This window comes from Nematolebias whitei, chromosome 4 (genome assembly GCF_014905685.2).
Source record: "Nematolebias whitei isolate Nwh7 chromosome 4, NemWhi1, whole genome shotgun sequence".
In the NCBI taxonomy this organism is placed as follows: Eukaryota; Metazoa; Chordata; class Actinopteri; order Cyprinodontiformes; family Rivulidae; genus Nematolebias; species Nematolebias whitei.
In genome coordinates this window covers 21,381,029-21,394,354 of record NC_056501.1, presented here as the reverse complement: position 1 = coordinate 21,394,354, position 13,326 = coordinate 21,381,029, and the positions used below count along the sequence as shown (strand labels likewise).

The 13,326-nt window shown below is 38.0% G+C and overlaps 1 protein-coding gene across 1 annotated transcript in view; it reads right to left on the bottom strand.

The window, feature by feature from the left end:
- The window catches only part of spock1 (SPARC (osteonectin), cwcv and kazal like domains proteoglycan 1), a 90,940-nt gene that overhangs the window by 53,779 nt on the left and 23,835 nt on the right, over positions 1 to 13,326 (bottom strand). The window lies entirely within an intron of this gene.

Genomic DNA, 13,326 nt, shown 5'->3' with positions numbered 1-13,326 from the left:
GCGTGTAAAGACGAGAATAAAAAAAAAATGACAAAAAGCTCAAATAAAGAAGGAGAGGAAAAAAATTAGATACAGATAGAGCGAATAAGAAATAAAAGAGTAAAGATGGGCAGAAAAAAAAAACAGGAAATGGAAAACAAGGAGAGAAAAACAGAGAATGGAAAGCAAATTAAAAAAGAAGAGGAAAAAAAGAGGAAAGAAGAGTCAAATAAGAGGATGAAGAGGGCCTCGAGGAGGAAAGTAAGCAAAGTAAATGGGAAGGAGCTGGAGGAAAGGAGGGCTTCATCCATCTATTTAAAGCCTGAGTGAGCAGCACTGGTGGTTAAGGAAGCCAATCAATTGTAATGCAGAAGCACTGCAGCACATGCTTGTCACTACTCTTACTTTCTTTCAAACGAGCCTCTCATCCGCTCTCATTCCCTCCTCATCGCTCTAATCTAAATAACTTTTTCATCATTAGCACGAGCGTGCATCAATCAATACGTTTAAGCATTCTAATTGATCTTAGTGCATATAAACTATTCTAAAATGACAATTAAACCAACTCATCACCATTTTACCTTTATTTCTTTTTATGTAAATAAATAAAATTTCGTTTGCTGATGCATCCAACAGATAAATGATACAGAAGACGTGATCTTGGCTCTTCCAGTGAACTCATCTCAGGAGCAGACGACTATAATGTGTTTGACCCTTGACCCCTTCAATTCCAGTTGCTGATCCACTCCTCTGGGTGACTGATGAGATTAGGTGGGAGCTGGAACATAGATTTGTTTTTTTTTCCCCTTTGTAAATATCCCTTATTTGATAAGTATAAAAATAATTTAAAACATTTGCTCTATCAGACAAGGCAGACGTTGTCTTTGTTTGATGGTGTCGTTGATGACAAGCAAACTGATCCATTTTATTTCAATCACTAATCTGGATTTATCGGTAGTCAGAAATCAGTAATCCTGCCACCCTTAATCTACCCACAACTATAAATAATTAAAGACACAACACTCTTTAAAGGAATGCATCTTGCCCACCCCCTTTCATATCAGTTTTAAATTAATGTGAGCTAATGCTAATGAACAACAAGATGTCTTGGTGAAAATAAAATATGTAATGTCAGACAGTACTGCAATGACACACTCAGGTTAATTATTTTGACTGATTTTCAGTTACTTGCACATCAGATTTTACTTCAATATCCGTACATTTGACTAAGGTATATGCCATTTTTATTAGCTAGTGCCACGTAACTGTGACAACAATCATGAATGCGATTGACTCCAAAATGTAATCACTGGCTGATGTGCATCCAGGGATTGCTTTCTCAAGTGTTGTTAAAGTAAATCCAGTGGTTCATGCAAAAGTTTGCTAACAGACAGACACAAAAACACAGGTACAGGCAAAATGTTTTTTATTAGCCTTTCACAGTTTGTTGGTAGATAATGAAAGAAGAATGAGGAAAACAAATGTCTAAAAAGAAACCACCAAATCCCTGCAAATGCTGAAAACCTTGAGCAGGAATATGTTTAATTTACAGACTTTTCAAAGTTTGTTACAACTAGACAGTGTTCTGTATTGATCTAGCTAAATTTAGGAACCATTAAAGACTAAGTGGTCTGGTGGTTTAAACACAGAAATGTAGTCAGGAGAAGACCTGTGTAAAGCTTTAAAAACATTTTAAAAAATACTTTATAAAAAGCCAGCAGGAGGATGCTGTCTGCTATTGTATTATTACTAAATAAACAACTTTTAATACATTATTAGTTTAACCACAACTTTGACATTTGCTAATGAATCATGCACTATTGCTTTTATTATTTCAGCTACTTGGCATTCTGTTGATAATATATTGAAACTAACTGGACCTGCTGGACTGGAGTACAGAACCAGAGATAATTAATTGTTTTTAAAATCTTTAAAGTAAGTCCAGCCGCTGCTCCAGTCCGAGAAATTGCAAATGTCGGATTATTGTTTTGAAAAGTTTCTGAAGGATCCAGTGACTCCGCCCCTGACTCTGCCCCCGACCAATCAGTGACTGACAGTGTTCTGACATCACGTTTTAGTACCTCTTCGTTCCGGTTAGAACCACAGAGCCAAGGGTACTGAAAATAGTAACAGGTGCTAAGTACCGGTACTAATGGAAAAGCCTCAGAACCGGGCCAAGTAGGGTACAGTCGGCCCGTACCGGTACTAATGGAAAAGCCTCAGAACCGGGCCAAGTAGGGTACAGTCGGCCCGTACCGGTACTAATGGAAAAGGGGCATAAATGACTGGAAAGGAGACCGTATTTTCCAGCGTATAAGTCACAGTTTTTTTGCAAAGATTTGTCAGTCCTGCAACTTATACGCTGAAGTGATTGATATATGGTTTTATTTTCCATATTCATAATGCAATTTTTGACTGATGCTTTACATTTCTAAGAACTGCAACAGTGAGTCCTCCCGTGCACGCTCGCTTCACTCAGCTGGTACAGGCGGAAGAACGCTGGAGAGCTAGCAGCTCCAGCCGCGACGGATGGATGGATGGTGCCACTCCGCCCAGGCGAAATGAAGCTGTTTTGACCATTAAATAAATGCATAATAAACACGATGGGTCAGCGATGATGCATAGTAAATGCGACATATACGCTGAAGCGATTTATATGTTTATTCCTCTTCAAGATGCTTTTCTTTGACTGATGTGACTTATACTCCAGAGAGACTTATATGCCGGAAAATACGGTAACCCACTGACGCAATATCCAGAGTCTTAAAATTCAATGTGACAAGTGAGCTGCAATTAGCTGAGAGTGTGTAACATTGAGCCATGCTCAAGTAGTTATGAATATTATTAGGGCAAAACTTTGTCAAAAAATTGAAGAAAATGGGAAACCCAATCAAAGGTTGTGCGAGCCATGTCAGCCTGTCACAGAGCTGCAGTTACATTAGGTGAAAAAGTGAAGCTGTTATTCACACACCCCGGTACTGATTTGTTCTGTAAACGTCCTTGGACCTATGTAACGATAAATGGTGACCCCCCCGGGGAGCAAAGCTACCTGTCTGTAATTGTGAGACAGATGGAGGAGTTGGCAGCGCTGCAGCTGAGGTTAGCAAGAACACACAACACCAGCAGATAATGACCAAATGGGCTTAAAATTCAAGCTGATGGTTTGAACTAAATTTATTTATGTGTGTTTGGGGCGGGGGGACGTCATTGTATTGGCAAAGGCAAGAAAACTGCTGGACATAAGCAGATGATATTTGAAAATATATTTTTTACTATTTATACAACCCCAATCCCATTAAAGTTGGTGTGTTGTTTAAAATAAAGCAATAAAATAAAACACAATGCATTGATTTGCAAATGTTACAAACCCATACCTTATTCACAATGGAACTTAATAAATATCAAATGTTTACATTCTGATGATGACTCATTTACAAGAGAGACCTGAATGTGAGTAAGTGAATAAGAACTAGGTTAATATGCCACATGTCTGTAAATTTATTGGTTACAACAAACACTTCTGAGATTTATTCTTTCAGATGCAAAAATGGACAGAGGTTCACTGCTCTTCAGACAAACAAACAGCAATAACTAAAATACTTGTCTAAAAGTAGTGGAACAAATTCAGAATTGTGTTCCTCAGTCCAAACTTGGTAAGATTTTAAATATCCCATCATCTGCAGCTCAGGATATATAAAAAAAATCTAGATAAATCTGAGTTCACAAAGGACAAGGCTAAAATCAATATTAGATGTCCGTGATTTTATTTTCCCCGAGGCAGCACTGCATTTTAAAGTGGACTCATTCTGTTCTGGACGTCACTTCATGGGTTCAGGAACACTTCCACAAATCGTTGTCTGTAAACACAGTTCGCTGTGACAAACACAAGAAAGCTCAAGCATTTAAAAAACAAGCCTTATCTGAACACTGCCCAGAAATACTGCAGACGTCTAAAAACCAAAGCTCATTTAAAATGGACTGAGGCAAAGTGGAAAACTAATTTTGTGGTCAAATAAATTTTAAAAAATGACAAATGTTTTTGGTTATCATGTCCTCTGTACTAAAGAGGAGTAGGACCATCTGACCTGTTATTAGCTCTCAGCCTCCCAACCTCTCTGATGCTATTGGGGTGCATTGGAGCTTATGGTACATGTAGCTTACACATGTGATAGGCACCATTAATGCAGAAAGGTATACAAGTTTTAGTACAACATGCTCCAATCCAGACAACCAGGGAAGGCTTTGCATATTTCAGCAAGACAATGCTAACCTGCAAACTGCATCTATTACAACAAAATTACTTCCTAGTATTAGAGTCGAGGTGTTGAACCTGCTTGCAGTCCAGACCTCTCACCACCTGAAACCATTTACTGTATAATGAAATTAAGACTGGCAAAGAAGATGTAAGGAATGGGTTTATGAGATTTACAAACCAGTGCATTCCATTTTAATTTACATTTTGCACAACTATTTTTGTTTTTACATAAAACAAAACAGCTGAGGTGTCCGGTACTGGGACTTCAGAAATCTTCTGGGCGGGTCAGGTTACGTGAAGCAAAACACCGTTACAGAAAGAGAAGTGTTGTTTACATATTGGTGGTCATAATGCTCTGGTTGATCACTTCATATACACAGGTATCTATCCTCATGTGGCCATAGTATCTGACTTTTACTATTTGATTTATTTTAAGCTATTGATTTTGACGCTGCACGTCTGTTGTACTTTTCAGGGCTGTTTTAATACGCACCTTGAACAGCCTGCTGACGCTGTAAACTCAGTAACAAGCCAACTACCATCTGGTCAGATCTGCTTTTATATGCTGCGGGGAGGGATCAATATCCTCCTTGGTTGGTAGCTCATGCTCAGGGAACAGAGCAAATACATAAAAGAAAATATATTTGCTGCAGACATCAAGTACTGTGCGGGATCTTGGTGTGAAAAGTGAGATTCAGCTGCCTGAACAAGAAGATCAAAGCCATCCTCCACACGCTCACATCCAGATAATGTATATGAGGATGTTGGCAAAGAGTTCAACAAATGTCTGCCGAGCATTATGCAAAGATTTGGTGTAAGAACCAAAAGCCTTTCATGCACAATGTGATTTTATTAAATAGTCTTTCTTATCTATAAATTTTCGCATTCAGAAATTGAAGACCAAAGACAAGAATACAACCTATAAGCTTTTATTTAAAGTAATGTCACTCTCCATTGGCTCCCTGTCAATCTCAGAATTCAAAATCTTACTTCTAATCTACAAAACTCTCAACAACCCAGCTCCATCTTGCATTCCAGATGTTATTGTTTTATATTTTCCTAACAGAGCACTTCACTCTCAGACTGCGTGTGGCCCCTAGAGTTCCCAAAAGCAGAATGGGAGGACGATCATTCAGTTATCAGGCTCCTCTCTTGTGGAACCAACTTCCAGTTTCTGTCTGTGAGGCTGACACATTGTCCAGTTTTAAGACTGGGCTTAAGGCTTTTTGATAAATCCTATAGTTAGTGGCTTGGTTTCCTGACCTATTCCTTATCCTATGCTGCTATATCCTTAGACTACTGGAGAACAAATTGACCTCATTTCATCAAATGAACAGTTACAAATGAAAAGTTTTTTATTTGTAATTATTCTTCCTTAACATGATTTCTGTCTTTTTGTCTTTCCTCCTAGAGGAAACATGATGGCCTCCATCCTGGACCTGCCATTTTGTGTCCGTTTTCTCCTTCCTGTCCTTTTAAACCTAGCAGGTTGAAGCAGATGACCACTTCTCCTGAGCCTGGTTCCTGCTGGAGGTTTCTTCCTCATGAGGAAGGTTTTCCTTTCCACTGTTGCCTCTGTGCTTGCTTATAATGAGAGACTGGGACGAAGTGAAAACTCAAAGCAATCTGTTGGCTCCTCAGATAAATAATGTTATTAACTTACTTTTTATGTATATGAATGTTTCTGCTCTGAGATGACTTCTGTTGTGATTTGGCACTATATACATAAACTGAATTGAATAGAACAAGATGCCACTTCATTCAATAATGGCTCACAAACTGTATCACCAAGCCTTTAAATAAATGTCCCCCACAGTCTCTTCTTTATAATAAAAGCATATTGCATGAAGGAATGCATTTCACTCACCACCTAGTTTTAAACTAAAATCACCTTAAGCTGAAAACAGTTATAGACAAACACTTGTGAGATAAAATGTGCCACTTAGCAAAACAAAACAAAAAAAAAAAAAGCCAAATTTTCTACAAATTTAATTGCTAGAAACCTTCCAAACGTGGGTCAGGCAGAAAAACACGTTATACTTGTAGCTATAATTACTTTTTCAATTACAGTCGACAGTAAATAAGTCGTTTTTACTTTTCCACGTGACCTCTTCTCAACCCATGTTCTTTAAGGAACACGTACAAAAAAAAAAGAAGCTGGCTAGAAAATGGAGTAGGTTCAGGATGGAGGATAAAACACTCTGTGCCCTCCAATTTTGGACAAACGCCAGGATGAGCCACACTGATTGGATAATAAAGATAGCCCAAGAGGCCAAACAAGCAACAAGCCCTGTCAGAAAGTAGATTCTGACCTCAAATTAATTGCTGCTGATCAGGACATGGGGTCAAAGGGGTATTTTAGAAATATGTGTGTGCTTGTGTGTGTGTGTGTGTGTGTGTGTGTGTGTGTGTGTGTGTGTGTTTGTGAGGGTGGAAGTGCTCTTTTTATCCATTGCACTCCACTGTTTGCTCCCACCACACTTCTTTTCTTTCTGATAGCAAATAAACAAGTCTGAAATTAAATAAAAAAAAATAGCTTCAACAACCATTCCCAAAGGACAAGTTCTGAACAGTTATTAGAAAAATGAGCTCTGCTTACAGGCTTTGATAAGTTAATTAAAAAAGGTGTTTCTTCTTTTACCTGGGGGTGGCTAATAAAACAAAAACTATTTAGTTAAAATAAAGGGGAGATAAAAGATGAACAAATCAGGGAGAGATTAAAATCCTCTTTACTTCCTGTTTCCTGAATGCTCCTCAGGGGCTGACTGTTCGTCTGAGAGGGGCAGTGAGGCGAAGATGTCAGCGAGGAATGATGGAGGGATGGAAGCGCAGACAGCGCCTCTGGGAGGATGCGGCGATACAACAGATTCACCATGCAGAAAATTAATTACTGAAACCATCAGCAAATCATTTTATTGTGGATGTAACTGAGGAATGGAGAAGATAAACAGACTGTTTCCATTTCTGAATGTCAAAGAAAAAAAACAAAACAGAACCCACAGTGGCTTACTGGAGGAAAAAATATCTGCAGGGAAACACTATTGACTATCGCTTATAAACAGAATATTCATCACCGCTACACAACCATTATGCACGCGCAGTGGCACATCTGGACTCGTACTTTGTTGTGAGAATTCCTGAAAGAGGATATTTTGTGAAGCTGTGCTGGCAGCAAAGCTATTTTAATAGGACACCATGTCAGAAAATAATCAAGTGGTGTTTGAAGGTGGCTTCAAAGCAAATGGAGCAAAGATGCATTTAAGGACAACGTGGCTCGTTTCAGGCTGAAGTTGGTAATTGTCACGGCTTAAACAAAGGTAACCTGTGTTGCCTGAAGTGCATTTAAAGTTTCTGTTGTTGTTATGGAGAATGTAAGACAACAAACAAGACAACAACAACAAAAAAATGCATGGAAATTGGCTTTTTTTGGAAAGAACATACAAATAAAGGTTTGAAGAAAGAAAGGCTGCGGGGCCTTCACTGCAGCTGAAACCTCTCTGCATGTGGGAAAAATACAACAAAGCTTTCAGTCATGTTACTGCTGACATGCCTGAATGTCAACACTAATAGTCAATATAAAAATCACTCTCAAAGGAATATGCAACTTGATTTTAGATTTTTTTTTTTTTTCCACACAACTTTGAGTTCAGGAAGAAAATGAGTCTCTAATTTTCAGAGCAGAATGATGGAGCAACGTTTATTGAAAGTGGCCTTTAAACCTGATCTAGATTTAAGTTTAGCAACAACTACATCTATAAATAACAATTTTGTGTGCTTAGTTAGTTTTTTACACACTATTATTAACATTACCAATCAAACTAAAAATGTTTGAAAAGTACTACAGGTATTCCCATTTTAGAGGAATGATAGAGTGTGTATAACATAAATCTGAAGGGAATGGTTCGCTCTGCGGGATGTTAAGGTTTTCTTCATACTGAAATATTTCACTCGAACTTCTTTATATATTTGTGCAAGGTCAAGTGATTTCTTCCTTTCTGTTTCAACAAAGACAGTCCAGACACCAAGGTGTTTGTGCATTGTTGCCAAGCAAAGCGTTTGTGTCGCTTCAACCTTTAGCCAGTCTCCATGCAGGTCACAGTAAAAAACCACAAGCTTTACTAACAGCATGAATTTGCAGCTCACAGATCTGACCTTCTGTCTCACCTTTCAGTCAGAATTAATGAAATGTTTTCCTTTTTTCATTAATGTTAAACTGAGTCCCGTGTTTCCATGCAGCATATGTGTGTGCAAACACATGCTGTACAGTTTATTTACTGCTTTAAATTCCTGTCCTTTCCTGTTATCATCAAACAATTCTAATAATGTCATTACGAATCTAGAAAAGCTATATATATTTTTTTTTACATGAAACATATATAGTAAATACTTGCATGTATACTGCTATACATTTTTGGCTCACTAATTGATGGAGATGTGAAAGGTCACATCAAAGCTGCTCCATCTTGCAAAAGTAAATCCTGGATTAAGAAAATATCCTCCTCTCATGTGTGGCTTATTTATTTAATGAGGTATGATGGGATGATTAAATTATCCAAGACTTACTGTTTATATTACAGTAGTTCCTTGTTTATCGCAGGGGATTCGCAACCTGAAGCCCCGCCATAAGTGAAAAACCGCTAATTCCCACACTCTTGCAATATTCTAAACAATGTTTCTAAACTCTAAACGCTCTAAAAGAGCACAGAATGTCATGAACACAGCTCTCTGCCTCCTGCTGCACTCTGCCACCTGCCAGCGCTCTTGGCCACGCCCACTTCTCCGCTGCAGAGCGGAGATCATGACAAGTTGCATGAAGAAGAAGCTTCTCCTGCAGCTTGGGCTGCACAAAGGTGCTAAATAATTAAAAATAATTTATTTTAAATAAAATCTTCCATGCAGATCGTGCGGCTCATGCATCAATCAGCCAATTGTGTGTCATGTTCAATCTTACTTTGAAAAACAGCGATAGAGCGAGTCCGCAAAAAACGAACCGCGAAGTAGCGAGTGACTACTGCACTGCATACATTGCTGATTTTGGATTATCATACCACAGCACCTCCTTAGATTTGACTCATAATAAATTACAATTAATTACAAATTTGAAAATGTCCTCATTTGTCCACTAACGATAAATACTAAAATAGTTAAAAATCCTGTAAAATATACATTTTGTTTAACAAGATGAAAATGATTAAAAAAACAATCCCTGAATCGAACGGACAATGAAACATTTTTTTATAGAGTAGGACAAAAGAATTCCAATATTTTTGCACAAACATTTTGTAGTTATTTTTAGGTTTTAACTCCTGATTTTGAAGATTATTGAGTACATTTCTGATGACAATTAATTAATAAATTAATTTATTAATTGATTCATGGGGGCTGAGCTGGAGTAGAGACAGGGCAGACGACATGGGACCAGAAAGTCGCAGTTCGACTCCCAGCTGTTCCCACATGTCGTGGTGTCTCTGAGAAAGACACCCAATTCTTAATTGCTCCCTGGACACTTACATAGCTGCCCACTGCACCACCTGGATGTATCTCACATGTGATGGGTTAAATGCAGAGAACTTATATGGGAACATACAATGATGACAATCTCAGTCTTCCCTTTCCTTCATTCATTCATGTTTTTTTTTATGTTCCAGGCAAATATAACTAGTGGTAACAGTAAAATACAAATGTGCGGTAGAAAAATTAAATGTTCAAAAATATCTGCTTGTTTAGCTATGTGACACCTTGTAGTACTAAAATTTCCAGCCACAAATAAAAGCTGACCAAAAAAAACAAACTTTGAGTTTATATGGGGGCAGCTGTGGCTGAGTGGTTAGAGCAGTCGTCCTCCAAGGGGAGAGTTTGAGGTTCGATTCCACCAGCAGCCACAGGCTGAAGTGTCCCTGGGCAAGACACTGAACCCCTCATTGCCTCCGATGTGTGTCCCATCATTGTATTAATGTGATAAAGCTCTGATTATTCTTTGTAAAGATGTAGTAGAGTGCTGTATGAATGGGTAAATGAGGACACAAATTGTAGTGTAAAGCACTTTGAGTATCTTGATAAGATAGAAAGGTGCTATAACGTAAATACAGTCCATTTACCATTTATTCCTTAATATAAAACAGATTTAAATCTGTCTTTATTTTTAAAAGTGAACGTTTTTGATGTTGTGTTTGTGATTCTCATCTATGAATATTGTTTCTCCCTACTGCCACATTAACGTGATTAGCTTCACTCGTCTGCACATACAAGCTTTTGAACCGAAACTGCACTCTGAGAAGGTAAATGTTATTTCAGCAAAGAACACCGTGTTTGATAAATCTCAAACTAAATTCCAACTCTTTTCCAAACAGAACAAAACCAGAACTAACTGAAAAAAATCTTAAAACATCATTTAAAGCAAAGGAGGCACCGTTGTTCACTCACTCTGAACATCTTCGCTATAATCTACAATCAGTTTCAGACAATAAACTGGAAACTTGTTTTTGCCTTATTTCAACAGGCACTGCTGCACACAATTAAAACGAAAATTATAAAGCTAACTGTGAAATTGTGCCTGTCACCACCTGATGAGACTCACTGCTTGATGTGCAATATACATGTGAAAATAAGATTCAGTCAGGCGCTACAATGAACTAAACTAACCCTGAATCTGTGTAAATATACAAAACCTGGATGCTTCAGATGTATAATGGTACCATGCACTTGGTCTCCAAACATTTACTCTAATGCCCCTTTTCCACTGTCACTGCGCGGGTTGAATATTTCCGGCTTGACCCGTGTTTGAGGTCTTTTCCATAGTACTTAGAACCAGCTCACCTCCCAGAATTATGGCCCGGCTTCTCAAGGGGTCCAAGCGAGCCGAGCCGTGACGTCAGAAACACTGTCGGTCACTGATTGGTTAGGGGGGAGGAGTCTGTGGAGTCTTCAAACAACCCGATCCGCCATTTTTCTCTACCGCCTGCCATTAGCGATAACTCGAGGAGCGTATCTTGTACGTATTTTGAAGATATAAAAATAAAACAATAATGTCGAAGCCGTGGTCAAATGCAGAAGTGCAGGTGTTGTTGTGCTTGGTAGCTGATGAAAAGAGTCAAAGCGCGCTAGATGGAGCGATTGGAGGGTGGTTTGGACACGGCCACTGCTTTACTTGAATTATTTATAGAAGATGGTGAGTGTTTTCTAACTTTAAACGTATTTAAAGTTACTCATCTCATCGGTTCTGAACATATTTTTTACTAAAAAAAGAGGCTGACGCCATAATAGGACAACATCGGTGCTACGATGCTAAGCTAAATTGCATAAACGCTAAATGTCCTCCGGTCCTGTTTCCAACTCTATTTTATTTTATTTTTAGACTTAACTTTTTTAGATTAATAAGTAATACATTTATGTTTTTAAATTGAATGAAAGACAAACCTTTAAAATTTAAGGACAAAATTTAATCTAATTGTTTTCAAGTCTGTATCTTATTATAAAAGCAGTTTCAAAGATTACAGCACAGTGTGATGCTTTGCAATTTTAACATGAACCTTGTGCATATCTGCAAATAATAAAAGTGAAGATATTTTTAATACATCTTTATTGTAAAAATCTATACTAAAATGGAAAACACATGGGTTTAAAGCAGGCAGGGAAGGCAATAAGGTAGGATTATGAATCAGGTTTAAGTTACAGTTCATGAGGTACTCCATTAGAGCATGACATCTCTTCCACAACATCGTGTGACAAAGTCTTCAGGGTGTTCTTCCAATACGTTTAGTGGTGGCTAGTAAATAGCTTAAGGGAGCACTACCGCCACCAGGAGGTAAGACGAGTTGGATTCTAGTCCCCGCCTACAGAGCCGGTCCAGAAGCGTAAATGGAAACACAGCGACACACGGGCCAATCTGAGCTGACCCGAACTGACCTGATCCGCACCGTAACAGTGGAAAAGGGGCATAACTTACTAACCCAGCTTTCATTAAATTATGTTATCAGCACGAGAATGATCACAGCAACTCAGTTAGTGTGGATGGCTCCAATATAAACACTTAAGAGCCCCAGTCTTGTGCAGACTCCGAGTTAGCATTTTAGCAATTCAGCCTTTGTGACTTCCTCTATGCATAATTCCCTCCCACCTGGTTGCCTGATAAAGTATTAATGGACTAATTAAACTTTAATAAAAAAAAAGGAGGAGAATTTCTTCTTTCCTAAACATCGAAACACAGATAATAACTCTGCTTCTGCAGCCAGAACAGATAAATAAACATGACCTCAACCATGTCTAAATAAGGCCAAGTCCCTCGCCTACCCCTTATTTTATTACTAATATAAAATAAGCAGTATATAAAATAACTAGTAGCTTTAGTTTTAGTGGCAGGGGTTATAAATGATTTATGTTGTATTTTGATGAAAATGTGAACAGCTCTGAATCTTCTCATAGATGACAATAAGTGAATATGAAGTATTGCAATCATTTCCTGTTGAGAAATACGATTTTGAAGAATTTTAAAGTGCCCAAGTGCAGCAACTGCGTTGAAAGCCCACATTTGGAAGTACTCCAGGTTCTACAACGTTACAAGGAAAAACATGAAGATAAACTAGTCTCAAAAGTAGTCACACAAGCGCACAACAAGATTTGTGTACAAAAAAATAAGATACACAAGCATACCACAAGATTCACAAATGCATAAACTGTTTTTAAAATTTAAACATTTCAAGTTGCACAAATTGGAATACTCTGTGTATACAAATTGTGAAATACGTGCACAAGAGCGCACAGATCAGCTTGCCTTGGTTAGGTTAGATGCATTTGTCATGTGCAAAATCAACACAAGGTCAGCAATGTAATGAAACGCTGAGGACGAGAAGAACCGTCTCGACTCGCCCAAAAAAACAAAACCCCACCAACAACAAGAAATATCAAATTATGTAGCAAAAATACTAAAAACATACTAAAAAAATATACTACTAATATACTAAGAAAAACATTTAAAAAACACAACTAAAATACTAAAAAACAAGGCGCTAAAGGTGAAAAAGAAATACATCTACAGTGTGGTTCGGTTAACAGTGAGGTTCTTTCAACGTCATGGATCTGTTCCGTTAGCGGCG